Here is a 13,957-nt window from a genome sequence, read left to right as displayed (position 1 = left end):
GGGGACCTGGTGACCGTCTATAAACTCACTAGTGGGGACCAGAAGGGTTTGGGGGAGACCTTGTTTCCCCTAGTGCCCCCTGGCATGACAAGGAATAACGGCCATAAGTTGTTGGAGAGTAGCTTTAGATTAGACATCTGTAAGAACTACTTCACTGTCAGGGTGGCTAGGATCTGGAACCAGCTTCCAAGGGAAGTGGTGCTGGCTCCTACCCTGGGGGTCTTTAAGAGGAGGCTTGATGCCTACCTAGCTGCGATCATTTGAGCTCAGTTTTTTCTCCTGCCCAGGCAGGGGGTCGGACTTGAAGATCTACAAGGTCCCTTCCAACCCGACTTCTGTGATTCTATGATTCTATGTTGCTGTGTGCATTGACACTGCCCTGGGTGCAGAACTGCCCAGCTGTGCCTTTGCTGGAAGGGAATTCATTTGGCTTGGTACTGAATGTCTCTCTTCCTCCCTGCCTCCATTTCGGGTAGGAAACAAAATCACTGAGGTGTGCCAGCTCCTGTTATGGAAGACAGAAGCATCCTGAGGCTGCAGATGTCTCTCTTGCTGGAGTGTGAAGAATCTGCATAGGCATCCTACTCTGAAAGCAAGCTGGAGCCTTTCTCTGAGCTCAGCAGTTCATGATCTTGCTGAGGGAAAGCTGTCCAGTCAATGCTGAAAACAGGGAGAGCTGCAGAAACAAAGTAGAATGGAACTTACAACATTTCTATAAATGAGGCTTTCATGGACATTGTAGAGCAGACCCACAGCAATTGTAGCAGCTCCCATGCTGCTGAAGAGGATGAGAATCTTGGTGATGAAGGATATCAAGCTGGGAAGGAGGGAAACTACCCTTTGGATCATAGGTGACTGGTGCCTCCCGAGTCTGGGGGGCACCCACAGGTGCTGCCATCAGCATTGGCAACGGTGGCAGAGCTGGTGAGCTCCTGCAGGCTCTGCTGGCAGTGGGGCCAGAGCTGGCGAGTTCCCGCAGGCACTGCCCTTGTCAGCAGCAGTGGGGGTGGAGCTGGTAAGCTCCCGCAGACACCTCCAGCAATGGTGGTGGATCTGTCGGGGCAGGGGGGCATATGCCCCTCCTATGCATTGCCTGTGCCTTAGATGGGACCCACCTTCCAACTGATGTTACAAAGTCCTTTTGTACCAAGGATACTCCTCCAAGGGCAGGAACCCCACAGGATAGGAGGAGGCAAGTGGCAGTAGTGGGTGAATCAATTATTAGGCACATAGGTTGCTGACAGACATGGGGGGAAAAACAGTGCTTTACTAAAGGAGGAACTGCATCAGTTTGACTCAGTTCACCCAGCATCTGTATGGATCATGCACTTCAGCAGAGCTTCCTGGCACTTCTCTCTAATAGTTGATTGAATCAACTATTAGATAAAAGCACCCAAAAGCCCTGCTGAAGCACATCACCTATACAGATGCTGAGTGAGCCAGGGCAAACTGATACGATGCCTCTTCTAGGCATGTGCTGTGCTCAGTGCGAGGGGTGTGCCAAGCTGAAAGTAAAACGGTGGGGGGGATTGTTTATTTTTTTGTTGTTCCACATTTGTAAGCAGCCATAGATAGTATTGTTTCATTTTGACCGCTGTTTCAAAGGGACAGTGTTTCTTTCTGTCATTGCGTTTCAAAGCACTGTCCTGTTTCGTTTTGTTGAAATGGTTTTGCTATTTTGACACATTTCGACGTTTCACCCATAGGCTATAATGCAGAATGGCTGCAGGGCTGTGCCAGACTCCTCCTGGGGCTGCGGGCCCCCACATCTGTGCACTGGATGAGAGGAGGCTGCTGCTGCTACCTGGGACCGGCACTGGGCACAGCCCGCACCCAGTGCTGGGGAAGATTGCTGTTGCTGTCTGTCCCAGGTGGTAGCAGCAGCCTCCTGTCATCCAGTGCAGATCTAGAGGCTTGCACCCCCGGAAGGAGTCCAGCACAGCTTTGCAGCCCTCCTGGGGGTGCGGGCCCCCAGATCTGCATACCGGATGACAGGAGGTTGCTGCTGTCACCTGGGACCAGCGCTGAAGCCAAGTAAACCTGGATTCGAAATGCAAAACGTTTCAAAACTTTTGAAACATTTCGAGTGCCCTCATTTCATTTTGAAGCTGTTTTGAAGGCTTTTGTTTTGTTTTGATTTTGCTGTTTCAAGCTCAAAACATGTTGAAACAGCTTCAAAATGAAACAGCTGGTGAAATTTCACACACCCTAATAGATAGCTGGCTTTGTGACATCCAAAAGGATTGTATGGTGACTTGCCTGCTAGATGCAAGGGTAGCAGACCTCACAAGATGTGTGGACAGGCTGCTAGGGAGGGCTGGGGAGAAGCCTGTGCTTGTAGTCCACAAGGGTACCAGTGTTGTGAATAAGGGTACCAAAGGTCTTGGAAGCTAAATTTAAGATATTAGGTAGGAGGTTGAAATCGAGGACCTCCATGGTAATATTCTCTGAAATGTTTCCAGTGCCCTGTACAGGACCAGTTATACAGGCAGAGCTCCAGAGTCTCAATCTGCAGCTGTAGGAAAGAAGGGTTAAGGTTTATGAAGAACTGGGAGACCTTTTGGAACAGGGGGAGCCTGTACAGGAGGGATGGTCTCCACCTGAGTCAAAATGATACAAAACTGCTGGCATGTAATATTAATAGGTGGTAGAGCAGCTTTTAAACCAAAAATAGAGGCGAAGCGGGCAGAAGTGGAACAGCACACAGTTCAGATTGACATACTCTGTAGGGGTGAAACTAAAAAATGGGAATAAGAAACATAGAAAAGATGAGCACAAGCAAATACCTGAAGGGGGAGTGGCATCCTACATCAAAGACTCCATGGAATCAAACAGGGCAGACTTGTCAGCTGATAAGAGAGGTACCATACAATCTCTGGATAGATATTCTGGGTTTCAACAGGAAAAAGAGTACATCTGGGGATATATTGTCGACTCCCAGACCAGGATGGCAACAGTGAGTTAGACATGCTAAGGAAGATGAGAGGTGCTGTGACAGGAGAAAACACAATTATAATGGGTGACTTCAACTATTCACAGATAGACTGGGTCAGTATACCATCAGGCCAAGATGCAGAGACCATATTTCTTGAAGTGATAAAAGACTGCTTGCTAGAGCAGTTAGTCCTGGAAGCTATGAGAGGAAAGGCCATTCGTGACCTAGTCCTAAGTACACAGGATTTGGTGTAAAGGGTAAGTGTTCCTGAGTTGCTCTGCAATGGTGACCACAATGCAATTAGGTTTGACATCCATGTAGGAGGGGAGACAAGCAGAAAATCTACCACAGTAGTTTAACCTTAAATATGAAGACTACGCCAAAATGAGGAAGATACTTAGAAGTTAAAAGGGGCCTCTAACAGGCTGCCAGCTTGTAGCCTGAATCAATTAGCCAGCTGGTAACAAGCTACCCACCTAAAGGGGCATCAGCTGGCTTGAGCAATCAGCCAATAATGAGGGGAAATTGACTGGCTGACCTGGAATAAAGGAACAGGAAGAGGATGCAAGGGGAGGAAGATTTGGAGAGGGAAATGGTATTGTGGGCTCTTCCATGAATGAAGGAAGGTTACAGGGTGAAAACTAACCTGTGCTTGTGGGGGTTTGTTTTGGATTGTTTTATATTTTCTGCTTAGCTCTGTGGTGCAGATTAACCCAGGGCTTTAAAGTCTGTGTTGCTGGGACCAAGTTAAGGGAGAGGGAAAAATGGTTTAAGGACTGATTTATGCCTAGCAGGGCCAGCTAACCTGGACCCCACTACAAGACTCTCAAGGAGCTGAAGAATATGCAAACAGCATGGGAACTGCTTAGGAACACCAAATGCATACCTCAAATTTTTTTTTTTTTTTTAAAAAGTGGAAAATGGCCAAAAGAAAGCCAGCATAGTTTAATAACAGAGTTGCAGAGGCAATAAGTAGAAAAAAGAGGCTGCTTTCAGTAAGTGTATTTCTTCCCCTCATTAGGATTTGACTTCCAAGAGCATAAACTCTGGCAAGTCAAATGTAAAACTGTAATAAGAACTAAGAAAGAAGGAGGAGAAACTTGCTAGAGACACAAAACATAGTGATAAAATGTTTCTTTAAAGGCATCAAAAGCTGAAGACCTGATGGAGTCGACTGGGCCTTTGGATGATCAGCGTGTAAAGGGGGCACTAAAGGATGATAGGATGATTAGTGAGAAACTAAATGTATTTTCATCTGTCTTCACTGTGGAAGATGTTAGAGAGATCCCTCACCCTAGGGACAAGTCAGTGGAGCTGACCCAAATTGAGATTTCAATAGATAAGGTCATATAGAGGAAACTGATAAATGAAGCAGTAGCAAATCTGAACGGAAAGGGCTGATGCTTACCTGCATGAGCCTTTCCTGCCTGTTTGTAACTGGTAACCAGGGCCAGCTTGGGGTACCTAGCTTGCTGCCCTGACTCCAGACAGACTTCTGCAGAATCCAGCCCCAAGTTTAAATGGAGCCCAGTTTATGCTTAGGAGCTCAGAGAAGTAGTTACTGTTACAGTGCTTTGTGGATTCCCACCCAGCATAGACGTGATCAGTAAAGTTATCATTTACATGCCCTGCCCTTGATTGCTCTGAATTAACAAGCTCTCAGGACCTGAGTCCTACCACAGTGACTTGGGCTTGCACACTGCAGAGTGGGGCTGTGCATTTGGTTGCATTTGTTCAGACCATTACAAGAGCCACTAGATGTCAGTGCTGCCCCTCACTCTTCTCCCCAGCACTCCTTTCCTGAGATGTCCTGCAGTCCTGCCATACCCCTCTACATCATAACCAGCAATGGCAATCTCATGCAAACTTGCATGAGGCCCAGTCATCCATGCAAGACATGGGTGGGGTGGGGTGGGGTGGGGAGGGGGACATGGCTCAGTCCTACCCTCTGTGCACACAACAGATGGAACCAACAACTTTTTCCTGCCACAAGCCTTTAACAAATCCTGGCACGAGAGGTAATGGAGGAGTTTGCTTCTTAGGGGATTCTGGGATGGAACTGGTGACAAACACAAGATGTCAGGTGGCAACGAGCCTCTCTGGGATCCAGTGCACTGAGGTGGAACCTGTTGGTGGCAGGCAGTTACACAACTCAGTTTAGTGGCCCTGTGTCTGTAGGTGTAGGTGAAAAGAAATACCATAATCCCTATCCATTTCACTGTGAACTTGCTTTAATTACCACATCAGTGGAGTGATGTGGAAGAAAACACTAAATGCAGGCACTTTGCCTAAGTGCCATATATACTGGCAGCTCCTGGGAGAAGGCACTGCAGTGCAAGCTCCATCCTTCCTCAGTGCAGCATACCAAAGCTGGTCACACGAATGACAGAACTGAGGATTCAAACCTAGGTTTTTGACAGCACACGGCCTTGATAGCTGAAACAGATGCATAGGTACAGTGGGGCAGGTAGGCTGTGAGCAGCACTACTGTCTGACAGAGTTGGCAGTGTCTTGATCAGCTTGAACAGGTCAATTTGGTTTGAAGTAATGCACTGTGGGACAGCTGTGGGAGGAGTTCTAGGTTAGGGTGACATAACAGACGCATGCAAATGAACCTTATTCTGCCCTAGCTCATCCCAAAATCCGCCTTCAAAATGGGTTACCTGGTTGGCAATAACTAAAAGAACTGCATTCTAATTCCCAAAATCCAGATTTAGTCGGGGGTGGATAAAAAGTCCTCAATTCAGAAGCCATTAGGCATGTTGCAGAGCAGTGGCACCTGCATACAATCACACTGAAGCACTCTTCTACTGGTTCACCACCATCTTACCTTTGTGATGGCTTTTGGGCAATAGTCACTCAGCTCCCAAGCTTTCCATCCACCTGTTTCCTCTCAGCAGCTGATATAGGCTAGTGTCCCTCTCACCTCGGAGTGGACTGTAATGGTCAATGGTGACCTGTTCTGAGCCAAAGCTCCAGGACCATTAGAAAAAGGCTGCTTCTTTCTTCCTAGATTCTTACTGAAACCACACATAGTGGTGACTGCTGCTTCTACAGCTGCATACAGGTCACATGGGAAGGTGAGAAACAATTACAGGTTCCTCTTCAAGAGTTATTCTACTGATGCTTTTTGTCCTGTATGCTATTGTGAGGTAGGTACAAGGAGATGGATTTTCAGATCCTGAATGGATATGCAGGACTTCTACTAACCCATTTTTTCATCAAGCACTCAAACCATACCTCATTACTGAATGCTTCAAACTCCTTCTGGATATACAGTAAAAAAAAAATCCAAAAAACAATCAATTCATCACTTAAAGGGATTGGGAATGAAGACTAATGATGCAGGAGTGACTAATTAGTAGTTGTTAGCCCTTTACAGATTTCTGTGGAATATAATTTGCATGCAATATGAAAAGTAAAGGAAGTAAAGTATGGGGGAGTGTGGTCATGCCAGAAGATAGGTTGCAGATACAGGCAGACCTGGACAGGCTGGAGAGTTGGGCGGACCAGAACCAGATGAATTTCAACACTGAGAAGTATAAGGTGCTCCATCTGGGGGCAAACAATCCCCAACATACCTACAGGCTCGGTGGTGACAATTTGACTAGCACCATGAAGGGGGCCTTTGTGATGGCTTGCATTGAAAGGGACCTAGGGGTAGTGATCGACCATGACATGGACATGAGCCAGTAGTGCGATGCTGTGGCCAGCATGCTGGCATGCATTAACTGTTGCATCTTATGAAAAGTGATACTCCCACTGTACTCTGCACTGGTGAGACCACAGCTGGAGTACTGCGTCCAGTTCTTGGGCGCTGCACTTCAACAAGGGTGTGGAAAAACTTGAGGGGGTCCAAAGAAGAACCATCCATCTGATCAGGGACTTGCAAGACAAGCCATATGAGGAGAGGCTGAGGAACTTGGGCATCTTCAGCCTACAGAAGAGAAGGCTGAGAGGAGACTTGGTAGTGGCTTATCGCTACATCAGGGGAGTACATCAAGAACTCAGTGAACAGCTGTTCACCAAGGCACCCCTGGGGAAGACCAGGAACCATGGATACAAATTCCTGGAAGTCTGCTTCAGGATCATTTCCAGGAAAAACTCCTTCACAGTCATGGTGTCCAGACTGTGGAATAAATTTCCTCCAGCAGTGTGCAATTACCTACCCTGGAAATCTTAAAAAAAGGAGACTGGATAGTCACCTTGCTGGGGTCACTTGACCTCAGTTGTCTTCTCCTGCCTACTGCAGGGGAACTGGACCTGATGATCTACTAGGTCCCTTCCAGCCCCTAACAACCTATGAATCTATGATTTTTTGATACTTATAATAAAAAAGATTACAAAAATTCCGAGCGCAAATTGTATGCACTGTGGCTCACTATATGAGAACTATATGATTATGCTTAATGTACAACTTCTTACTACAAAAATTCTGAGTGCTCACTGCATAAGAATGACAATATTATGGTGAAGTAAAATAATCAGTCTGCATTACTACATCCATCCACCATCAAAAAATAATATAATTTTGCAAAATGGATTGAGTGATCATAGAACCATAGAGAAGTAAGACTGGAAGGGACCTATATAGGTCATCCAAACCCCTGCCTGAGGCAGTATCATCCTTATCCAAACGACCCTATACAAATCCATAATTTAACCTCTTAGTAAAACTACCATCAACCCTGACACAAGACAAGACTTAACACTCTAACCTGCTACAGGTAAAGCAGGGGGACAATAGCAACCAACATCCTGCTTCAACAACAGCCTACAAAAGATAGTTAATATAGATTCAAGAGAGCCATGCCCCTTGCTACAGAGGAAGGCAAAAACCCCATATCTGATCATCACTGATCTTCTATGCCTTGTTGAGCCCAGATAAACTGAAGAGTATCTAGTGCTTTGCAAGGATTGGATGCCTTGACAAATGCGGTGAAGAACATAGGTCAGTTCTTTTCAAGCCAGCTGATTATCTGGATCAAATTCTATTGTGATTTCATATTTACATACATTAGGAAATGAATAATTGTTCTTTAACACATGACATGATGAATTAACCAAAGTGTTTTGTGTACAAATTAATGGGACCCTGATGACGATTCCACACACTGATTAACAGTCTTGGAGCTGAACTAGATGACTTTGTGAGGTCCCTTCAAGCCCTACTTTCCAATGATCCTCTGATATTTCTGAAAGTGCACTGGACACAATACTCCACTTGAGGCTTCATCAGCACTGAATAGAGCAGAAGAATCACTTCCTAGGACTGCTACTTACACTTGTCCAGTGTATGTTCCTTTTTTCTATTCCTGGGTTTTCCTTTCTTCCCTTTTTAAAGGTCCACACTGAATATGCCTTTTCCCAGCCTTCTGGTACTTCATGTAACTTTCATACATTCTCAAAGGTAACAGTCAATGGCTCTGAGATTATCTCAGCCAATTCCTTAGGTACTTAAGGATAAATCTCACCAGGCCCTGCTGATTAGAAAATATCCACCTTGTCCAAGTAATCTTTAATGGGATTTTCTCTACTTTCCTTATGTGCTTTTGCTCAAGATGCCAATAAAACCTTCCCCAGGATGGGGGAAGTTCAGACTTGTTACATTTAGCCTGACTCTGTTCCCTCAATCTGTTGTGCTCTCATCTGCTCATCATCAATAAGCAGAAAAGGCTGACTGATCACAACTGTAGCCATTCACATGCCCATTGCTCTGGTTCAGACATGGCCATCTGAGCCAGAGCAATGGGCATGGGAATGGCTATAGGTATGCGCATCTAAAGTGCAGGGTAGTGGGGAATCTAGCTCAATGTGCACATTCAATTATCAGAGCTCCAGCTACTGTTTGGCCACAGCTACCCTATGACAATTTATCCTAAACCTTCCTTACTTTTCCATGGACATTTTCCACATTTCCTTTGCTGTCCCAGGGAATTTCCAGTAAGAGTCTCCAGTCCTATCCCTCCCGTTACTCTGAGCCAGCACAAGCATCCAAACTGCCCATTGCACTCAATCTTGACATTTATTTTGATTCCCCCTTCCTGTATGGTGTTAGTAGGTGAAGTCAATTGACAAAATCAATAGAAGACTGTGGTGCTGGTGCCATCATGAAGGCTTCAGCTTCTTTGACGGTAGTCTGCTCTTCAGAGGTGGAGGCATCAGTCTGTTGGGAAGGGATGGTCTCCACCTCACCCCAGTGGGAAAGAAGCTCTTCTCAGCCATAATGGCTGACCTACTCAACAGGATTTTAAACTAAGCTTGCCTGGGGATGGGCAGACAACCACCAGTGCAAGCCCACCAAGCATCAACTGCAGAATCAGTTAGTCATGCAGAACAAGGGACACAAGTGAACTCCCAAGGAAATTCACTCCTACCCCAGGGACAGGACACTTCTAGGAGTGCTGGGAAGCCAAGGACCTCTGATGGCAGGCTTACTTGCCTGTACACAAATGCCAGGAGCCGGGGGAACAAACAGGAGGAACTGGCCCTCCTGCTAAGCAAAAACCAATATGATCTCATAGGAATAACAGAAACCTGGTGGGACTGTACCTATGACTGGACCACAGGTATTGATGGCTATACCTTGTACAGGAGGGGTCGTATTGCTAGAAAGGGCAGGGGTGTAGCTCTCCATGTCAAGGAGCAGTACACTTCCCTACAAGTGGAGTTTACCACCCAAGAAAGGTGACTCAAGACCATCTGGGTCAGATTTCAGGGGGAACATGGTGAAGGGGATATAATGGTAGGAGTCTACTATAAACCTCCTAACCAAGAGGATGATCTCAACCAAGAATTCACAAGGGAACTGGCAGAGGCTGCATGCTCTTGGTGCATGGTTGTCATGGGTAACTTCAACTACCCTGACATCTCCTAGGAGAAGCACTCTGCCAAATCTGATCAATGACGTAGCTCTGTCACCTGCATTGACGAACTCTATTTGTCTCAAGAAGTCTACAGGCCAACAAGAGGTAAGGCACCCCTGGATCTGATACTGTCCAAAGGAGATGATCCAGTGAGCGACCTGAGAATCAAAGGGAAGTTGAGAGACAGTTATCATGAGCTGATCACTTGCTCGATCCATCACAAAGCTGGCAAATCAGTCAGCAATGCAGTAATCCTTGCTTTTAGGAAAGCTGACCTTCATAAGCTCAGGAGACCGGTTGCCAAGGCCCTGAGAAACCATGATCTAATTGACTCCATAATGAGTGGTCTCTCCTTAAGGACGTGATCCCTGAAGCACAAGGGAAATCCATCCCAGACCATAAGAAAAGTAGCAAAAGGGCTGGGTGACCCTCTTGGCTAAATAGGGGACTCATGGACCTCCTGTATCTGAAAAGAGAAGCCTATATGGGTTGAAAGTCAGGAAACATCACCAAGGAGGATTATTCAGCACTGGCCCACACCTGTAAGGAGCAAACTAGGTAAGCTAAGACCGAAACAGAACTCAAATTGGGTACAGGAATAAAGGACAACAAAAAGTCCATCTTCAGATATAGATTCATGGATTCATAGATTCCAGGGTCGAGAGGGACCTCAGTGGGCCATCTAGTCTGACCCCCTGCCCCTAGCAGGCAAGAAAAGGGTCACCAAACCTGTGATCATGTGATCCCAGCCAGGTGCCTATCCAGTCTCCTCTTGAAGACTGCCAAGGATGCGGCAAGCGCCACCTCCCTTGGAAACCCATTCCAGATCCTGGCAACCCTGACCATGAAGAGTTTTTTTCTAATATCCAGTCTAAACCTACTGTCCAATAGCTTATGGCCATTGTTCCTTGTTGTTCTAGGAGGTGCCCTGGTAAACAGATCATCACCTCCGTAGATAGTGGCTAATCAGCTAAATACTGTTACGTTGCTCTCCCCTTATGAATTTGTACACTGCCACAACATCCCATTTCAGTCTTCTCTTGGAGAGGCTGAAGAGGTTAAGGTCCCTTAGCCTTTTCTCATAAGGCCTTTCCTGCAGGCCTCCAATCAGATGAATGGCTCTTCTTTGGACCCTCTCCAGGTTGTCCGCATCCTGCTTGAACTGCGGTGTCCAGAACTGGACACAGAACTCCAGCTGCAGCCTGACCAATGCCACGTACAGAGGGAGAATCACCTTCCTGGACCTGTTTGTGAAGCACTTCCAGATGCATGACAAGATGCAATTGGCTCTGCTGACTACTTCATCAAGGGAACTGGCAGGGGCTGCATGCTCTTGGTGCATGGTTGTCAGTGGTGCTGAAAAGCTAGGTGACTGTGGCATTGATGCCTACACAGTCAGATGGACTGCAAATTGGCTGAGGGATTGTACTCAGAGAGTGGTGGTGGATGGGTCATTTTCAACCTGGAGGGAAGTGGGCAGCGGGGTCCCCCAGGGCTCGGTCCTTGGGCCTGCGCTGTTCGATTTCTTCATTAGCGACTTGGACAACAGGGTGAAGAGCAGCCTGTTTAAATTTGCAGATGACACCAAGATTTGGGGTGAGGTGGGCATGCTAGAAGGGAAAGACAGATTACAGTGGGACCTGGACAGGTTACAGGGGTGGGCAAATGAAAATAGGATGGGATTCAATACTAACAAGTGCAGGGTGCTGCACTTAGGCAGTAGGAACCAGCAGCAGACCTATAGGCTGGGGAACTCCCTTCTCAAAAGCATGGTGGCAGAAAGAGATCTTGGAGTCATTATTGACTCCAAGATCAACATGGGCTGACAATGCGAGAACACAGTCAGTAGGGTTAACTGTACCTTCTCCTGCATCCACACATGCACCGCAAGCAGGGCCAAGGAGGTGATCCTCCCCCTCTATGTGACGCTGGTCAGGCCACAGTTGGAGTACTGCATCCAGTTCTGGGCGCTGCACTTCAGGAGTGATGTGGACAGCACTGAGAGGGTCCAAAGGAGGGCCACTCAGATGATCCAGGGACAGCAGGGAAGACCCTATAAAGAGAGGCTACGGGACCTTAACCTGTTCAGCTTTTGCAAGAAAAGGCTGAGGGGGGACCTGGTGGCCATCTATAAACTTACTAGGGGGGGACCAACAGGGTTTGGGAGAGACCTTGTTCCCCTGAGCACCTCCCGGAGTAACTAGGAATAACGGCTGTAAGTTGCTAGAGAGTAGGTTTAGACTAGACATCAGGAGGCACTACTTCACAGTCAGGGTGGCTAGGATCTGGAACCAACTTCCAAGGGAAATAGTGATAGCTCCTACCTTGGGGGTCTTTAAGAGGAGGCTTGACATTTACCTGGCTGGGGTCATTTGAGTCCAGTTTTCTCTCCTGCCCAGGGCAGGGAGTTGGATTAGAAGATCTACAAGGTCCCTTCCAACCCTACATCTATGAATCTATGAATCACGTTGATGACTCATGTTCATCCTGGAGTCAATAGTGACTCCGAGATCTCTTTCTGCCTCAGTGGTGCTGAGAAGATCACCACCCAGCCTATAGGTATGATGGAAGATTTTTCTCCTTAGATGCAGCATCTTGTACTTGTCCTTATTGACTTGCATCCTGTTGCTCTCTGCTCACTTCCCCAACCTGTCAAGGTCAGCCTGGATCTGGTTCCTCCTCTCCAGGGTGTTAGCTTAACCCCATATTTTTGTGTCATCCGCGAATTTGGACAGAGTGCTTCCCACCCCCTCAAGCAGATCATCGATGAAGATGTTGAACATCACCGGCCCCAGAACTGAGCCCTGAAGGACTCCACTGTACACATCTTTCCAGGTTGACACTGTCATCTAGTCCAGGGCAAGGGCCCCATTATGCTGGCCATACAGTGAAGATAGCCCCTTCCTTGAAGAGCTTAAAATCTAAATAGACAAGAAATAACTCAGGCAAAGAGGGAAAGTGCCTTGTCCACAGCTACAGCAGAGCTGGAATTAGTATTCTGGCTTCCTGAGAGCTAACGTTCTCTTCTAAACCACTTTTCCTAGTGGGATCTGCCCTCAGCATGGGCAGTAGTCAAACTAAGGTGGCATAAGCAGGGTGGTGATTTAGCAGTAACACCAGAATGGCGCCCCTGGGTGGTGGCAGCAGCATCAGCTGTTGCATCTAGGACTCCTTTTACCAGAGACCTCCAACGATTGAGACGACCCCTCGTCCGATTTGGTATCAAGTAAACTTTTAATAGTAAACCCTAATCTTATTACAAGTATTCTTCCTTGCAATACAACCTGGCAAGCAGTTCCTTCAGGCATTACAGCAGCAACCTTAGGTGGTACCAGCCTCAGATCCTCTGCTGGGTGTGTGGGATGTTGGTTTCTGGATTCCTTGTTCAAACAAGAAGTTCAAGGTTGCTCCTGTCTCGCCAGGGTGGCAACACAAAACACACATATTCCTTTGTTTCTCCATCACTTTTGTAACTTCTCTCATCCCAAATTGTCCAATCCTGTGGCTTTGTGCCAAGCATTCCTTATATGGTGCATTAATCATGCACCATATGATTGGCAGAGACCTTGGCCCGGCTGTATGAGCGTTCATGGTCATCTGGCTAGGTGCCAGAGGATTGGAAACCGGCTAATGTGGTCCCAATTTTCAAGAAAGGGAGGAGGGAGGACCCAGGTAACTATAGGCCTATAAGCTTCACCTTGGTGCTTGGGAAGATCTTGGAGAGAATCATCAAGAAGCACATCTGTGGGGGGCAGCAGGGGAGATCATGCTCAGGCAATCAGCATGGGTTCATCAAAGGCAGGTCCTGCCTGACCAACCTGGTTGCCTTTTATGACCCAGTAACTAAATCCTTGGATGATGGTGTCACCATGGACGTAGTCTTTCTAGACTTTAAGAAGGCCTTGGATGCTGTCTCTCACCCCATCTCCTCATCAATAAATTAAGCGACTGTGGTATTGATGCCTGCACAGTTGAATGGGTAAAAAATTGGCTGATGGGGCGCACCCAGAGAGTGGTGGTGGACAGGTCGTACTCAACCTGGCGAGATGTGAGCAGTGGGGTACCCCAGGACTCAGTCCTCAGGCCTGCACTGTTTAACATCTTCATCAGTGACTTGGATGAGGGGGTGGAAAGCATGCTGTCCAAGTTTGCTGAT

The 13,957-nt window shown here is 47.1% G+C and overlaps 1 long non-coding RNA gene across 1 annotated transcript; it reads right to left on the bottom strand.

Annotated features, from left to right (window-relative positions):
• Positions 1-1,609: 1,609 nt before the first annotated feature.
• LOC109310775 lies at positions 1,610-13,330 on the bottom strand. The gene is made up of 3 exons (XR_002101307.1): positions 13,122-13,330; positions 5,623-5,628; positions 1,610-1,620 (listed from the first exon to the last, which is right to left on the bottom strand). It is a non-coding gene; the product is annotated as an uncharacterized LOC109310775 (long non-coding RNA).
• Positions 13,331-13,957: the final 627 nt, after the last annotated feature.

Source organism: Crocodylus porosus, unplaced genomic scaffold, assembly GCF_001723895.1.
Source record: "Crocodylus porosus isolate Cpor-Errol unplaced genomic scaffold, CroPor_comp1, whole genome shotgun sequence".
Taxonomy (NCBI): domain Eukaryota; kingdom Metazoa; phylum Chordata; order Crocodylia; family Crocodylidae; genus Crocodylus; species Crocodylus porosus.
The sequence above is the reverse complement of the archived record's forward strand: the minus strand, read 5'-3'. Positions and strand labels throughout refer to the sequence as shown.